General features: G+C 41.9%; 1 pseudogene; it reads right to left on the bottom strand.

The window, feature by feature from the left end:
* Positions 1-742: 742 nt before the first annotated feature.
* On the bottom strand, positions 743-8,501 carry LOC128575876 (voltage-dependent anion-selective channel protein 3-like; annotated as a pseudogene).
* Positions 8,502-14,034: the final 5,533 nt, after the last annotated feature.

The raw sequence follows: 14,034 nt of genomic DNA, 5'->3' as shown, positions 1-14,034 counted from the left end.
AGTGGGGAGGGGAAAGTTGTAGCACTGTGGTGGGGGCGTCTCACCTGTCCTCTGGGGTGGACAACCACAGTTTCAGTTGTTCATTTGTGATTTTTACTTCTAGGAAGTCTCTATTTATAAATATTCTCTCTTTAATCCCCCAAATCCCAAGATCTCTAAGCAACCTCTACCTTTATCTCTCCCCCTTTCGGGTCCTTCTTCGCTTTCAATGAATTCAATACTTGTAAAGCAAAATGATTGAAAGAAAGTTTCTACGATTACTTTTTTTCTGAAAGAAAGACCAGTAGCTGTCAGGAAGCCCAATTGGGTAGTTTTGTTTCTCTTACTAAGATTAGGAACTGAGGGGTCAGATGTAGCAGCAGTGATGTTCTCTCTGAGAGCATTTCAGCTTCTCTGCAGACCACCTCACCTTCAAATGCAAATTCAAACGGTCCTCATTAGGAAGTATTAGTTCCCTTTTTAACCTCAAGCATCAATGCCATTTGTTATGGGCAATTGCTATAATTGGACCCTGGGCTGAGAATACACCAGTAAAGCAGGCTGTTGTTTCATGGGTGTGGTTGTAAGGGTATCCACCCCCTGAAATTCCCATCGGTGAGGTACTTTCCTTGCATTGAGACATATATGCAAACATACATGTCAGAAAGCCTCATGAACTACTGTTCATCTGATGGCTCTTCTTCAGTCCCTTAGCTAAGGATGGCAGCAATAAAGATGCTCCCATGGCTCCAGTCAGGCCTCGTTATCCCTGACTATTGCCATAGACACCTGACTGGTATCCCAGCAGCCAGGTCCCACTTTCTAAAGTTAAGAGTTGTCACTCAAAACAAAAGACGTGATCATGTCCCTGCTGGATAACACCTAGGTTCCATATCTTTGCACTCGAAGCCTCCCTTATCTGCCTCCTACCTATGCAGCCTTGTCCCCATGCCAAGCACTCTCCACTGACATTATAGAAAACCATTTAATCTAAACCCTTTCACTGCCATTTGCTAATGTGGTTTCTTTGACCCCAATCTTCTTCCCTACTATCTTTGTCTGTTTGTGTCCTATAAAGGAATACCAGAGGCTGGGTAAGTTACTGAGAAAAGAGATTTATTTCACCTGCAGTTCTGCAGGCTGCTTCCCTTCATGGTGGAAGAGGAAGGAAAGCTGACACATGCAGAGACCACACAGCAAGACCACAAATAAGAGAAGAGGAGAAGGTACGAGGCTCTTTTTAACAAGTTCTTGTGGGAACTAAGAATGAGAAGAACTCACTCAACCTGAGAGTATGGCACCAAGCCACCCCTGAGGGATGTGCCCCATAACTCCAACACCTCCCCTTAGGCAGCCCTCATCCCCAATATTGGGGATTAAATTTCAACATGAGACCTGCTGAAGCCAAACAAACCATAGCACCCACATTCTAATCCTCTAGCCAATCTTCCACCAGTCAAAACCAAACTCATTCTTCAAGACCAAGTCAAAATACCAATTACTTTACCAACCTGTCAAAGCCCCTTTTTCTCCTCTCTTCCCATCATTTACTGATGAATCTATTTTTCTAGACATTCAATAAAAAAATGACAGATTAAACCACTGGTTCTAAAGTTCTAATGATTTCTGCCTTCAAAGGACATTTCACAATGTTTAGAGACATTTTTGGTGTTACACTGCACATGGGAGGTACTGGCATCCAGGTGGTAGAGACCTGAAAGCTGCTAAACACTTTTTAATACACAGGACAGCTCCTTTCCCCTGACAAAGACCTATCAGCCCATAATCATGTCAAGGTTGAGGAACCCTGAGTTAAACAAGTGCATTTATTGTTGCGTCACCACTAAGCCCCACTAAACTGACAATCAAGGTCTTAGAAAAGATCAAAATGGAAAAAGACCAAAGTATAGGAGAATAGAAACAGTGGGCCAGAGATGTCCAAATTTTTGCCTATGAAAGCAGTTGGTTAAAGTTGGTAACTGACTTGGAGTGAAGAAACCATCTGACTTAAATTACAGCACTCCCCTTTTCTTATGTGGTCCCTTTGACCTAGAATTTCCTTCGGTATATTCTAATATTCCAGCTAATCTTCCAAGAGTCAAAATCCAACTGATTCTTCAAAACCCAGTCAAAAGCCCAACTCCTTTGTAAAACCTTTCAAAGCCCCCCTTTCTTCCCTCTATCATCCACTGCTACATTTATTTTTGCAGGCATTTGATAAAAAATGATGAAGAAGGTGAAAGTGAAGAAGAGAAGAAAGTGAAAGGATGAAGAAAGTAGAAACCTAAATCTCTTGGGGGCTGGGGAAGGAGCCAATAAACACAAGGCTTGGCAACCAGAAGCCCCAGTTGGCCCTCAAGCAGTAAGGCACTGGGCTGTATATCAGGACTGATTCAAAACCTCCAGGAAGAGCAGTTAGATGCTCAGAGTCCTGCCTTTACCCTAAATAGCCAGGCAGTTCTCCCACTGGGTCTATTCTCCAGAGAAACCAAAGCAGAAGTTTCTGTGAAGGACAAAAGAAGTCAAGCACGGTGTTCCCTGTTGAAATGAAGGCTATCAAGTGCATCCTGAACAAGAAGACCCACACTGCCTTCTACTTGACTCCCAGAGAATTCTCCTCCAGAGAAATAGAACTTTCAATTAAAAAGACATAGAAATGCTGGCACTGGGGTCCCACCTAATCACCTTTAAGTGTAGCCCACAAATCAGCAAAGCCTGTGAAGACACCCAGGGTTTTGTTCAGCTTTTTATTGCCTCACTTTTAACTATAAATGCACAACCAAGGATCATCAGACATTTGAGGGAGCTAACATGAAAGATAGAGACCCAAAACCAACAACCAAACACTGCAAAAAGGAATTCAGAAGAAATAGACAATGTATGTACGAGAAGCAAAAGAAAACTTGAAAATGACTCTAATTCATATTCTCAAAGAGAATTTGTATCCATTAAACAAGAAAAAAATTGTGTTTTTAAATAAAGGAAGAGAAATGGAGAACTTCCCAAAAGAGCACTTGGAAATTATACGTACATATGTATTTTAATATGCATATATATTAAAGCAAAAAATTAAATCCAAACACTTGGAAGATAAAGTTGAAAAGAAAAAGCCTTCCAATAAAGTAGACTAAAAATAAAAAGATATAAGCATAGGAGAGAAAAGCTGAGAGACCTGGAGGATCAAGAAAGAAAGCCCAATATCCAAATAATATTTGTTCTGCAAAAAAAGAATAGCAAAAAGGGAGGGGAGAAAATTATCAAGGCAATAATACAAGAGTATTTCATAGCACTTATAAAAGGGGTTCTCTAGTACCCAGTACAATAAATAACAATAGAACCCTCCCTATCAAGATTTGGAAATTTCAGAGTTCTGGAGATAATGAAAAGATGTTAGAAACTATCATAAAAGAAAAACTAGTGAAATACAAAAAAATAAAAAATTATTTGAAGGAGTTTTAGGTCTATAACAGTTATGATGTAGTGAAAAGCAAAGCATGGTTGCTCTTCTCCTAAGAAAAAGACAGGAAAGCTACCAGGTGACAGTTTGTTAGCCTCCTCTTAGAGCTGAGATTGCAAAGAAATCTAAATGAACTAAATTTTCAAAAGCTCTAAGTCTTTCCTAGTTTGCTTTCACCCCTGGGGATTGGGACCTTTCTTTGTCCAGTTGGGTTACTTTCACAACATTCCTTAGACTGGATAATGTGTGGACAGAAATGTGTTGGTCACAGTTCTAGAGGCTGGGCACCAGCAGATCTGTTGTCTGGTGAGAGTTTGCTCCTGGCAGATGGCACCTCTGTGTCCTCACAGGGTGGAAGGGTGAAAAGGGACTAACCAACTCCCTTAGGCCTGTTTCATAAGGACACTATCCCAGGCACAGGCTCTACCCTATTACCTAATCCCCCCCCCTAAATCTCACTTCTCACTCTTATCCCTTTAGGGTTAAGGTTTCAACACATGAATTTGAGGGACACAAACATGCAGACAGGATCAGTGGGAAGGGGCTACAGACAGGATTAAGAAGACTTCAGCTGGACTATTAACAAACCTGGAGCAGTTGCATGGGGGCTGCGGAGAGAGCAGCATCCCAGGGTCCCAGCCACAGAGTGTAGAACCAACCCAGCAAGAAGACCCCTAAAGGCCCCTAACTGTTTCAGCCTGAGACCCCGTCAGTCTCAAACCCCCCTTATTAGTTTAATTCTGAGAACAGGTTACAAGGAAATTCTCTCTGAGTTCCCTGGCTCCCTTGCCAAACAATAGTAAAAACTCACTCCAGCAGAGTTTCCCAGGTTCTGTAACCCCCCTGAACTTACCCAACCCCCCTAGCAAAGGCTAAACAATGGTGAAAAGCTTAGCCAAGTTTGTCCCCATGACAGCTGCCATTATGTAACCCCCTGACTCGCTGTAACCTTGCCCTCATGCCAACTGCCATGCTGTAGCCACCCTGAGCCAACTCTGTAACCCTGTCCCTGAGCTAACTAGCCACATTCTGCTTCTGTGTTTGTTCACTTGCTTGCCACACAGCAACAAAAAAAGGTATAAAAGACAGCCTGCTTTTCTCTTCAGGGCCGTTGGCCCTTTGAGTGGCAACCCACATGTGCAGGTGTAATAAATCACCATCTGATTTATACCTGAAGTGGGGTTCGAGTCTTTCTTTCAGGTGGCTTGAGTACAACAAGAGCAAATCTATGCCTAACTGCCACCTCCATCCATAGCCTTCCTCCACTAGATGCATGTGGGCAGCACACAGAAGTCTGGGGACAGGTGGAGGAGCTGGCAGAGATTATTCCCATGGAAAAGCAGGACAGGCAAATGGTGATAAACCTCTCCCAAGCACCCAGAGCCTTCACCAAATCCAAGGCAGCATCTGCAGCAGGCTGAGGTAGACCAGGAGAGCTAAAGATCTCTTCAAGACACTCTAGTCCTTTTCCCATGGTGGCATAGCAGCCCTTGGAGAGCTGGGATAAGATAAAAGGTGAGAAGAGACTTATCTGCAAAGAGAAATCTCCAGTAGCCCCCCAAGCTTGCAGCCAGGTTATAAAACAGAAAAAAAACACCTGCAATTTGAATAGCTGACTATTTGGCCACAAAACATAAAGGGACCCATAGAGTCTCATTGGTGTTTAGATTCAGAGACTTGCTGAAAGGAAAGTCCTCATCGTGTCTTAATGATCTTGGAAGCCAGTGCTGACCTAAGTCTGACTAAAGTTACAAGTGATCCCAGACCCTGGGCAACTACACATAAGATTGACTCAACCTCTCCACTCTAAACACACACCCACTATCAGCCTGGCAGGGATGTGCCCTTTGTGGGGAAGGTGATAAATGAAAGTTGCTGTTGTAAGATCCTTGCATTGTTGAAGTAACATAGTATTTGATTGTAAGCTATAAGAACCTAAAGATGTATATTCCAAATCCTAGAGCAACCACTAAAAAATAACACAAAGAGATTTACGGTAATAAAAAAAAAACACAAAGGAAATAAAGTGAACAATTTAAAAATAGTCGATTCGCTCAAAAGAAGACAGGAAATAAGAACTTGGGAGAAGAAAGACCAGAGGGGACAAATAGCAGGGCACAGACTTAAACCCAAAACCAATAATTAGAGCCAATGTAAAATAGTCTGGATAACAAGGCAGAACCCACCTATACATGGTTTACAAGATAAAATTTAAATATAAAGATGCATAAATATAGACAGAGGCTCCTGTCCAGGAGAGTTAAAGGATAGAAATTTAGCAAGTAAGCTGGTGGATTAGAGCTGTACCAAGAGAGAAGGTTGAATATTGCACATCAACCCCACTGAGGCGAGCTACAACCCCAAGGATACAAACAAAAGGTACAAAATCCATCACCAAGCAGACAGGAGTCCCCTCCCCCATGAGAACGGCTCGGAGTGCCTCACAAACAAATAAGCAGAGTTTAAAGGTCCTCCCACTACACTCCATGGGAGAGACCCTCTAAAAACTGGACCTACCTCCCCTACTAGGGTGCCATGGTGCTCTCCTGCCAGGCATAAAACTGTATATATTCTCTACCTGCAACTTTGAGCTCCCAGCACTCCCCTCCACTCTCACTCTGAGGTCTGGAGGCCTGTCCCCTAGGAGTCCAGATTCTTGGGTGATTTCTTGAACGGTGTGGACAGGGCCTGGACTGCAGCTGGTCAGTGCTGATTCTGCAACATGGGAGTGAGGAGAGGACGGTCGGCTGAGAGGGAACCACGACAAAGCGGCAGTGCCCCAAGGCACAGAGCAGCTGCCGTTTTTGGCAACAATAGGGCTCACCCCCAGATATTCCGAAGTTACACCCCCTGTCTCTCTGGGCAACCAGAAGAGGCCGGGCATCTTCTCAAGTGGCAACCACCGCAGAACATATCTGGGAAGAAAATGCAAGGATAAGAATGGTCACTTCATATTTGTTAAGGGTAATACTCAATGTGATGAGATTTCAATTATTAATATTCATGCACCCAACCATATGCGCCTCAATTTATAAGAGAAACTCTAACAGACATGAGCAACTTGATTTCCTCTAGCTCCATAATAGTCGGAGATTTCAACACTCCTTTGGCAGTGTTGGATCGATCCTCCAATAAGAAGCTGAGCAAAGAAATTTTAGATTTAAACCTAACCATCCAACATTTGGATTTAGCAGACATCTACGGAATATTTCATCCCAACAAAACTGAAAACACATACTTCTCATCAGCCCACGGAACTTACTCCAAATCAATCACATCTTAGGTCACAAGTATAACCTCAGTAAATTTAAAGGAATAAAATTATTCCTTGCATCTTCTCGGACCACCATGGAATACCCTGTTTCCCCCAAAATAAGACATCCTCCAAAAATAAGACCTACTTACAGGAAAGATAAGACGTCCCCTGAAAATAAGACCTAGCGCATCTTTGGGAGCACACCTTAAAATAAGACACTGTCTTATTTTCGGGGAAACAGGTAAAAGTTGAACTCAGTAACAACAGGAATCTGCATACTTATACAAAAACATGGAAGTTAAATAACCTTATGCTGAAGGATAGCTGGGTCATAGATGAGATTAAGAAGGAAATTGCCAAATTTTTGGAACAAAATGACAATGAAGACACGAATTATCAGAACCTCTGGGACACCTCAAAGGCAGTCCTAAGAGGGAAATTTATAGCACTGCAAGCCTTCCTCAAGAGAATGGAAAGAGAGGAAGTTAACAACTTAATGGGACATCTCAAGCAACTGGAAAAGGAAGAACATTCCAACCCCAAACCCAGTAGAAGAAAAGAAATAACCAAAATTAGAGCAGAATTAAATGAAATTGAAAACAAAAGAATTATACAACAGATCAATAAATCAAAAAGTTGGTTTTTTGAAAAGGTCAATAAAATAGATAAACCTTTGGCTAACCTAACAAGGAAAAAAAGAGTAAAATCTCTAATTTCATCAATCAGAAACGATAAAGACAAAATAACAACAGACTCCTCAGAAATTCAAAAAATCCTTAATGAATATTACAAGAAACTTTATTCTCAGAAATATGAAAATCTGAAAGAAATTGACCAATACTTGGAAGCACATCACCGTCCAAGACTTAGCCAGAATCAAGTGGAAATGTTGAACAGGCCAATATCAAGTTCTGAAATAGCATCAACCATAGGAAATCTCCCTAAAAAGAAAAGCCTAGGACCAGATGGCTTCACATCAGAATTCTACCAAACCTTTAAAGAGGAACTAGTACCTATATTACTCAACCTGTTCCAGGATATAGAGAATGAAGGAAAGGGCCAAGGAAGGGGAAGGGAGGGGGGAGGTTAGGGTGGAGGGAGTGTAATGGGTGGGGCCACACCTACGGTGCATCTTAGAATGGGTACAGGCGAAACTTACTAAAGGCAGAATACAAATGTCTACAATACAATAACTAAGAAAATGCCATGAAGGCTACGTTGAACAGTTTGATGAGAATATTTCAGATTGTATATGAAACCAGCACATGTACCCCTTGATTGCACTATTGTACACAGCTATGATTCAACAATAAAAAAAAAAAAAAAACTCATCTGATAGCCAGCAAGCCAACCTTCAAAGGCCAACACAGCCCAGCCAGCCATAGAGGCTTGGTCCATAAAAATCTATATCGACATTACTGCCAAGACTGAAACAATCCCATTTATAAGAAGCCTTTAATTCCCCACTCTTTTTTCCTGTGATGGGTACAAATATGGTATCAAGAGTCAATTTCAACCCTTCAGCCAACTTATTCTCCAAAGAGATTTCTGTCTCAAGAGTATTGTCTGTGTTCTGTTTTGGGGTGAAGGTAAGTCCATAGTCACAGACCTTATATTTGGTCTCTAGATTGCCTGACACTTTCCCTGTATCAGTGGGACCTGTATCAGCATGACCAGAAGCAGAAAATTCCACCCCACTACAAGACTTAGTTTTCAGATCGATTTTGACCATGCCAAACCCATATCCTTTATTTTGAAGACATCCTTGGCAGCCTTTCCTAGGTCACAGTAAGTCTGTGTGTTACACATATCTCCAACTAGAGGGGCCTATCTCGACTCCGTTGGGGCAACACTGAAGGTCTTCTCTGAACCAACCTTTTCTCTGGGTCTTGAGCTGCAGGTCTTTCAATGGGAATCACACCATTGGCTCTTTTGGTATTCAGCCCTTTGGCTCTCCTGGGTCTCCAGCTTGCTGTTTCACTCTGCAGATTCTGGGATTTTTTGGCCTCCAAATTGTGCGAGCCAATTTCTTACAATAAATCTCTTTTTTATACTACTTATAATAAATATATTATAAATGTTAAAAAAAAAGAAAATGAAGGAAGATTACCCAACACGTTCTATGAAGCAAACATCACCCTGATCCCCAAACCAGGAAAAGACCCAATAAGAAAAGAAAATTATAGACCAATATCACTAATGAATATAGATGCAAAAATATTCAACAAGATCCTAACAAACAGAATCCAGCAACACATCAAACAAATTATGCATCATGACCAAGTTGGTTTTATCCCAGGGTCTCAAGGCTGGTTCAATATACATAAATCTATAAGTATAATTCAGCACATAAACAAATTAAAAAACAAAGACCCTATTATTCTCTCAATCAATGCAGAAAAAGCTTTTGATAATATACAGCATCCCTTCGTGATCAGAACACTTAAGAAAATTGGTATAGAAGGGACATTTCTTAAACTGATAGAGGCCATCTACAGCAAACCCACAGCCAATACCGTATTGAATGGAGTTAAATTGAAATCATTTCCACTCAGATCAGGAACCAGACAAGACTTCCCATTGTCTCCACTGCTCTTTAACATTGTAATGAAAGTTTTAGCCATTGCAATTAGGGAAGAAAAGGCCATCAAGGGTATCCATATAGGGTCAGAAGAGATCAAACTTTCGTTCTTCGCAGATGATATGATTGTATATCTGGAAAACACCAGGGATTCTACTACAAAACTCTTAGAAGTGATCAAGGAATACAGCAGTGTCTCAGGTTACAAAATCAACATTCATAAATCAGTAGCCTTTAATACCAACAATAGTCAAGCTGAAAAAACAGTTAAGGACTCTATTCCATTCACAGTAGTGCCAAAGAAGATGAAATATTTGGGAGTTTATCTAACAAAGGACGTGAAAGATCTCTATAAAGAGAACTATGAAATTCTAAGAAAAGAAATAGCTGAAAATGTTAACAAATGGAAAAACATACCAAGCTGATGGCTGGAAAGAATCAACATTGTTAAAATGTCCATACTACCCAAAGCAATATACAATTTTAATGCAATCCCTATTAAAGCTCCACTGTCATACTTTAAAGATCTTGAAAAAATAATACTTCGTTTTATATGGAATCAGAAAAAACTTTGAATAGCCAAGACATTACTCAGAAATAAAAACAAAGCAGGAGGAATCACGCTACCGGACCTCAGACTATACTATAAATCGATAGTGATTAAAACAGTGTGATACTGGCACAAAAACAGAGAAGTAGATGTCTGAAACAGAATAGAGAACCAAGAGATGAACCCAGCTACTTACCGTTATTTGATCTTTGACAAGCCAATTAAAAACATTCAGTGGGGAAAAGATTCCCTATTTAACAAATGGTGCTGGGTGAACTGGCTGGCAACCTGTAGAAGACTCAAACTGGACCCACACCTTTCACCATTAACTAAGATAGACTCTCACTGGATTAAAGATTTAAACTTAAGACATGAAACTATAAAAATACTAGAAGAGAGTGCAGGGAAAACCCTTGAAGAAATCCATCTGGGTGAGTATTTTATGAGGAGGACCCCCTGGGCAATTGAAGCAGCTTCAAAAATACACTACTGGGACTTGATCAAACTAAAAAGCTTCTGCACAGACAAGAGCACAGTAAGTAAAGCAAGCAGACAGCCCTCAGAATGGGAGAAAATATTTGCAGATTATGTCTCCAACAAAGGTTTAATAAGCAGAATCCACAGAGAACTCAAAAGTATAAGCAAGAAAAGAACAAGTGATCCCATCACAGGCTGGGCAAGGGACTTGAAGAGAAACTTCTCTGAAGAAGACAGGCGCACGGCCTACAGACATATGAAAAAATGCTCATCATCCTTAAGCATCAGAGAAATGCAAATCAAAACTACTTTGAGATATTATCTAACTCCAGTAAGATTAGCCCATATCGCAAAATCCCAAGACCAGAGATGTTGGCGTGGATGTGGAGAAAAGGGAACACTTCTACACTGCTGGTGGGAATGCAAATTAATACATTCCTTTTGGAAAGATGTTTGGAGAACACTTAGAGATCTAAAAATAGATCTGCCATTCAATCCTATAATTCCTCTACTAGGTATATACCTAGAAGACCAAAAATCACATTATAACAAAGATATTTGTACCAGAATGTTTATTGCAGCCCAATTCATAATTGCTAAGTCATGGAAAAAGCCCAACTGCTCATCAATCCACGAATGGATTCATAAATTGTGGTATATGTACACCATGGAATATTATGCAACCTTAAAGAAAGATGGAGACTTTACCTCTTTCGTGTTTACATGGATGGAGCTGGAACATATTCTTCTTAGTAAAGTATCTGAAGAATGGAAGAAAAAGTATCCAATGTACTCAGCCCTACTATGAAACTAATTTATCGCTTTCACATGAAAGCTATAACCCAGTTATAACCTATGAATATGGGGAAGGGGGAGAGGGAGGTGGAGGATGGGCAGAGGGAGGGTGATTGGTGGGATTACACCTGTGGTGCATCTTACAAGGGTACATGTGAAACTTAGTAAGTGTAGAATATAAATGTCTTAACACAATAACTAAGAAAATGCCAGGAAGGCTATGTTAACCAGTGTGATAAAAATGTGTCAAATGGTCTATAAAACCAGTGTATGGTGCCCCATGATTGCATTAATGTACACAGCTATGATTTAATAAAAAAATAAAAATAATAAATTTTAGAATATAAAAAGCAAAAAACATGCATAAATATAAACACTAGTTATGAGAAAACTGATTTGCTATGTGTGTGTGTGTATATATATATATATATTTTTTTTTTTTTTTTTTTTTTTCCAGACACAGCTCACAGCAACCTCCAACTCTTGGGCTTAAGCGATTCTCTTGCCTCAGCCTCCAAAGTAGCTGGGACTACAGGCACCTGCCACAGTGCCCGGCTATTTTTTTGTTGTTGTTGCAGTTGTCATTGTTGTTCTAGCAGGCCCAGGTCAGGTTCGAACTTGACAGCCTCAGTGTTTATGGCCAGCAGCCTACCCACTGAGCTTCGGGTGCTGCCCTGGTTTGCTATGTTAATATCAGACAAAGTAGACTTCAGAGCAAAGAGCATTTCCAGAGACGAACAGAGACATTTCATCATGATAAAAGATCCATTCACCAAGAAGACCCTATATTCTAAACACGTGTGCACTTAATCACAGACCATCAAAATATATGAAGAAATGATTTAATGGAGAAAAGGGAGATCCATTACACAGTTGGGGATTTTAAGACTTGTGCATAAAACCGGTAGACCCAAAGCTAGAAAGACTATGGATTTGAACAGCACTACCATCAATTTGACCTTACCAATATGGAAGGAAAACTACACAAACAACTGCAGAACACACACAGGAAAAGGGGTTCAGAGAGAGCAAGGGGGGTTGGGCAGTGGAGACCAAGCAGTGGAGAGCTAAGAGGGAATTCATTGGCAGGAGGTGAGAGAAACCAAAGGGAGTGACAAAGAGTTTTACTAAGTTGTTTGCTACACACCGTGCCATGTAAGCCCTTTTCTCCTCTGCATTAAATGCTCCATGAAGGCTACGTTACTCTACATGCTTTATGAGGTAGATTCACTGTGGGGACGTGAAAAGGTATTGACTCCTATTTTGTGGTTGACTTTGGGGCAAAACTAGAGGCTTCCTGTGAGAAGTCAACCCTACTCATGCTCCGGTTCTGCATCCGGCCCAGGAAGTTCAAGGCAGAAGAGCCAGATGGGGCTCAGACGTGAGCCAGATGAGCACTTGATTGCAGCAGCAAGAGCGACGAGGCCACCCTAGCAGCGTGGCAGAGGTCCTCACATCTCCACCCCCAGCAGAGGAGAGTTGATAAACGGCCCTCGCTGTGGGAGGGCATCTGGAACTGAAGGAGAAATGCATGGAATATTAGGTGTACTTTCTCCAAGAAAATCTCTCATACAATCAAAGGCAGAAGGATGACATTCAAGCTAGTTCTGATGGAAACATCTTTGTTCCTGAGAGGCCAGATTCCTTTCCAGAAGGTGAAAAGTGGACCAGAGCCAGAGCAGAGATGCTGAGGGGAATTTTGCTCCCTGGCCCCGGCCTCGGTTGCTGCTGCAGGTGGGGCTGAGAGTCCAGCCAGCACTGTCCCATGCTGTAGACGCTTGAGGAAGGGGTGGGGTTGCAGAAAGCCAAGGGCCACAGAGGTGGCCTCGTTTTGTGGGTAGACTGGGCAGCACAGGACTGGGCCAGTACCACTGGAGAAGCAACAGTTTAGAGGAATGTTTGCAATGTTTTGGTCTTAGGAATTATACCAGGCCTCAGAGTCCCAGAGCCCATCTATGGCAGGATGCCTGCCAGCCCTCAAACAGGCACATGGTGGTGGTGAGCTGCTGGGGCCTGTGTGGCAAGATTCTGACCACACATCAACAGAGGGGCCAAGGAGCTTAAGACTTGAAGGACTCGCAGTGAGTCATGAACTGGGTAAACACAATTTTGAAAACTGGGCCTGAGAAAGCATTTAGAGCAAAATAGCAAAAGACAAAACAAAACAGAACACTTGGACTTCAGTGGGGACCAGAGAGGCGCCAAGATCCTGACTTCAGAAGAAAAGGTTGAGGGGGAAGCCCTAAAAAGGACAGAAGGCTGAGGGCTGAGGACGAAGATCCTTCAGGATCTACTGCCTGACATGTGATGGAACAACCTGTCCCATCTGCTCCTTCTTCGTCCTTAAAAAAGTCAATCAAGCTGTCCTGGAAATAGGTGGCTTTGGGGTGCTCACGACAGACAGATGAGAAAGAACAGGCAAAGGAAATACACCAAAAGCTGTCAGAAGCGGAGGCGACGACCCTCACTCGTCCTCTGTATTTGTTTGCTTAGCCTGCCTCGCGACAAAGTACCATGGCTTACGCAACAGAAATGAATTTTTCTCACTATTCTGGAGACTGGTTTGAGATTGAGTTTAAGTTTAAGTTTGAGATTAAGATGTCAACAAGGCTGGTCTCTTTGGAGGCCTCTGTCCATCTGGTAGGTGGCCATCCTCTCTCTGTGGGCCTCTCTCTGCACTTGTCCGTGCCCAGATTTCCTCCTCTTTACAAGGACAGCAGTTATATGAGATGGGGACCCACCCTGATGACCTTAACTTAATCACCTCTGTCAAGATTCTATCTTCACATGCAGTCACATTCTGAGGTACGTGATGGAGCCATCAGCATATGAGTTTCAGCCCATAGCACCCTCTATGCCCAGCTGCTGCTTTCTGCCTAAGTTCCTGGAAATCACTGCTGTTTTTCTCTATGCCATAATACTGTCTGTTTTCTTTCCTG

The sequence above is a fragment of the Nycticebus coucang genome, chromosome 23, assembly GCF_027406575.1.
Source record: "Nycticebus coucang isolate mNycCou1 chromosome 23, mNycCou1.pri, whole genome shotgun sequence".
NCBI lineage: Eukaryota > Metazoa > Chordata > Mammalia > Primates > Lorisidae > Nycticebus > Nycticebus coucang.
Note: the sequence above shows the minus strand (reverse complement) of the source record. Positions and strands in the feature narration are given on the sequence as shown.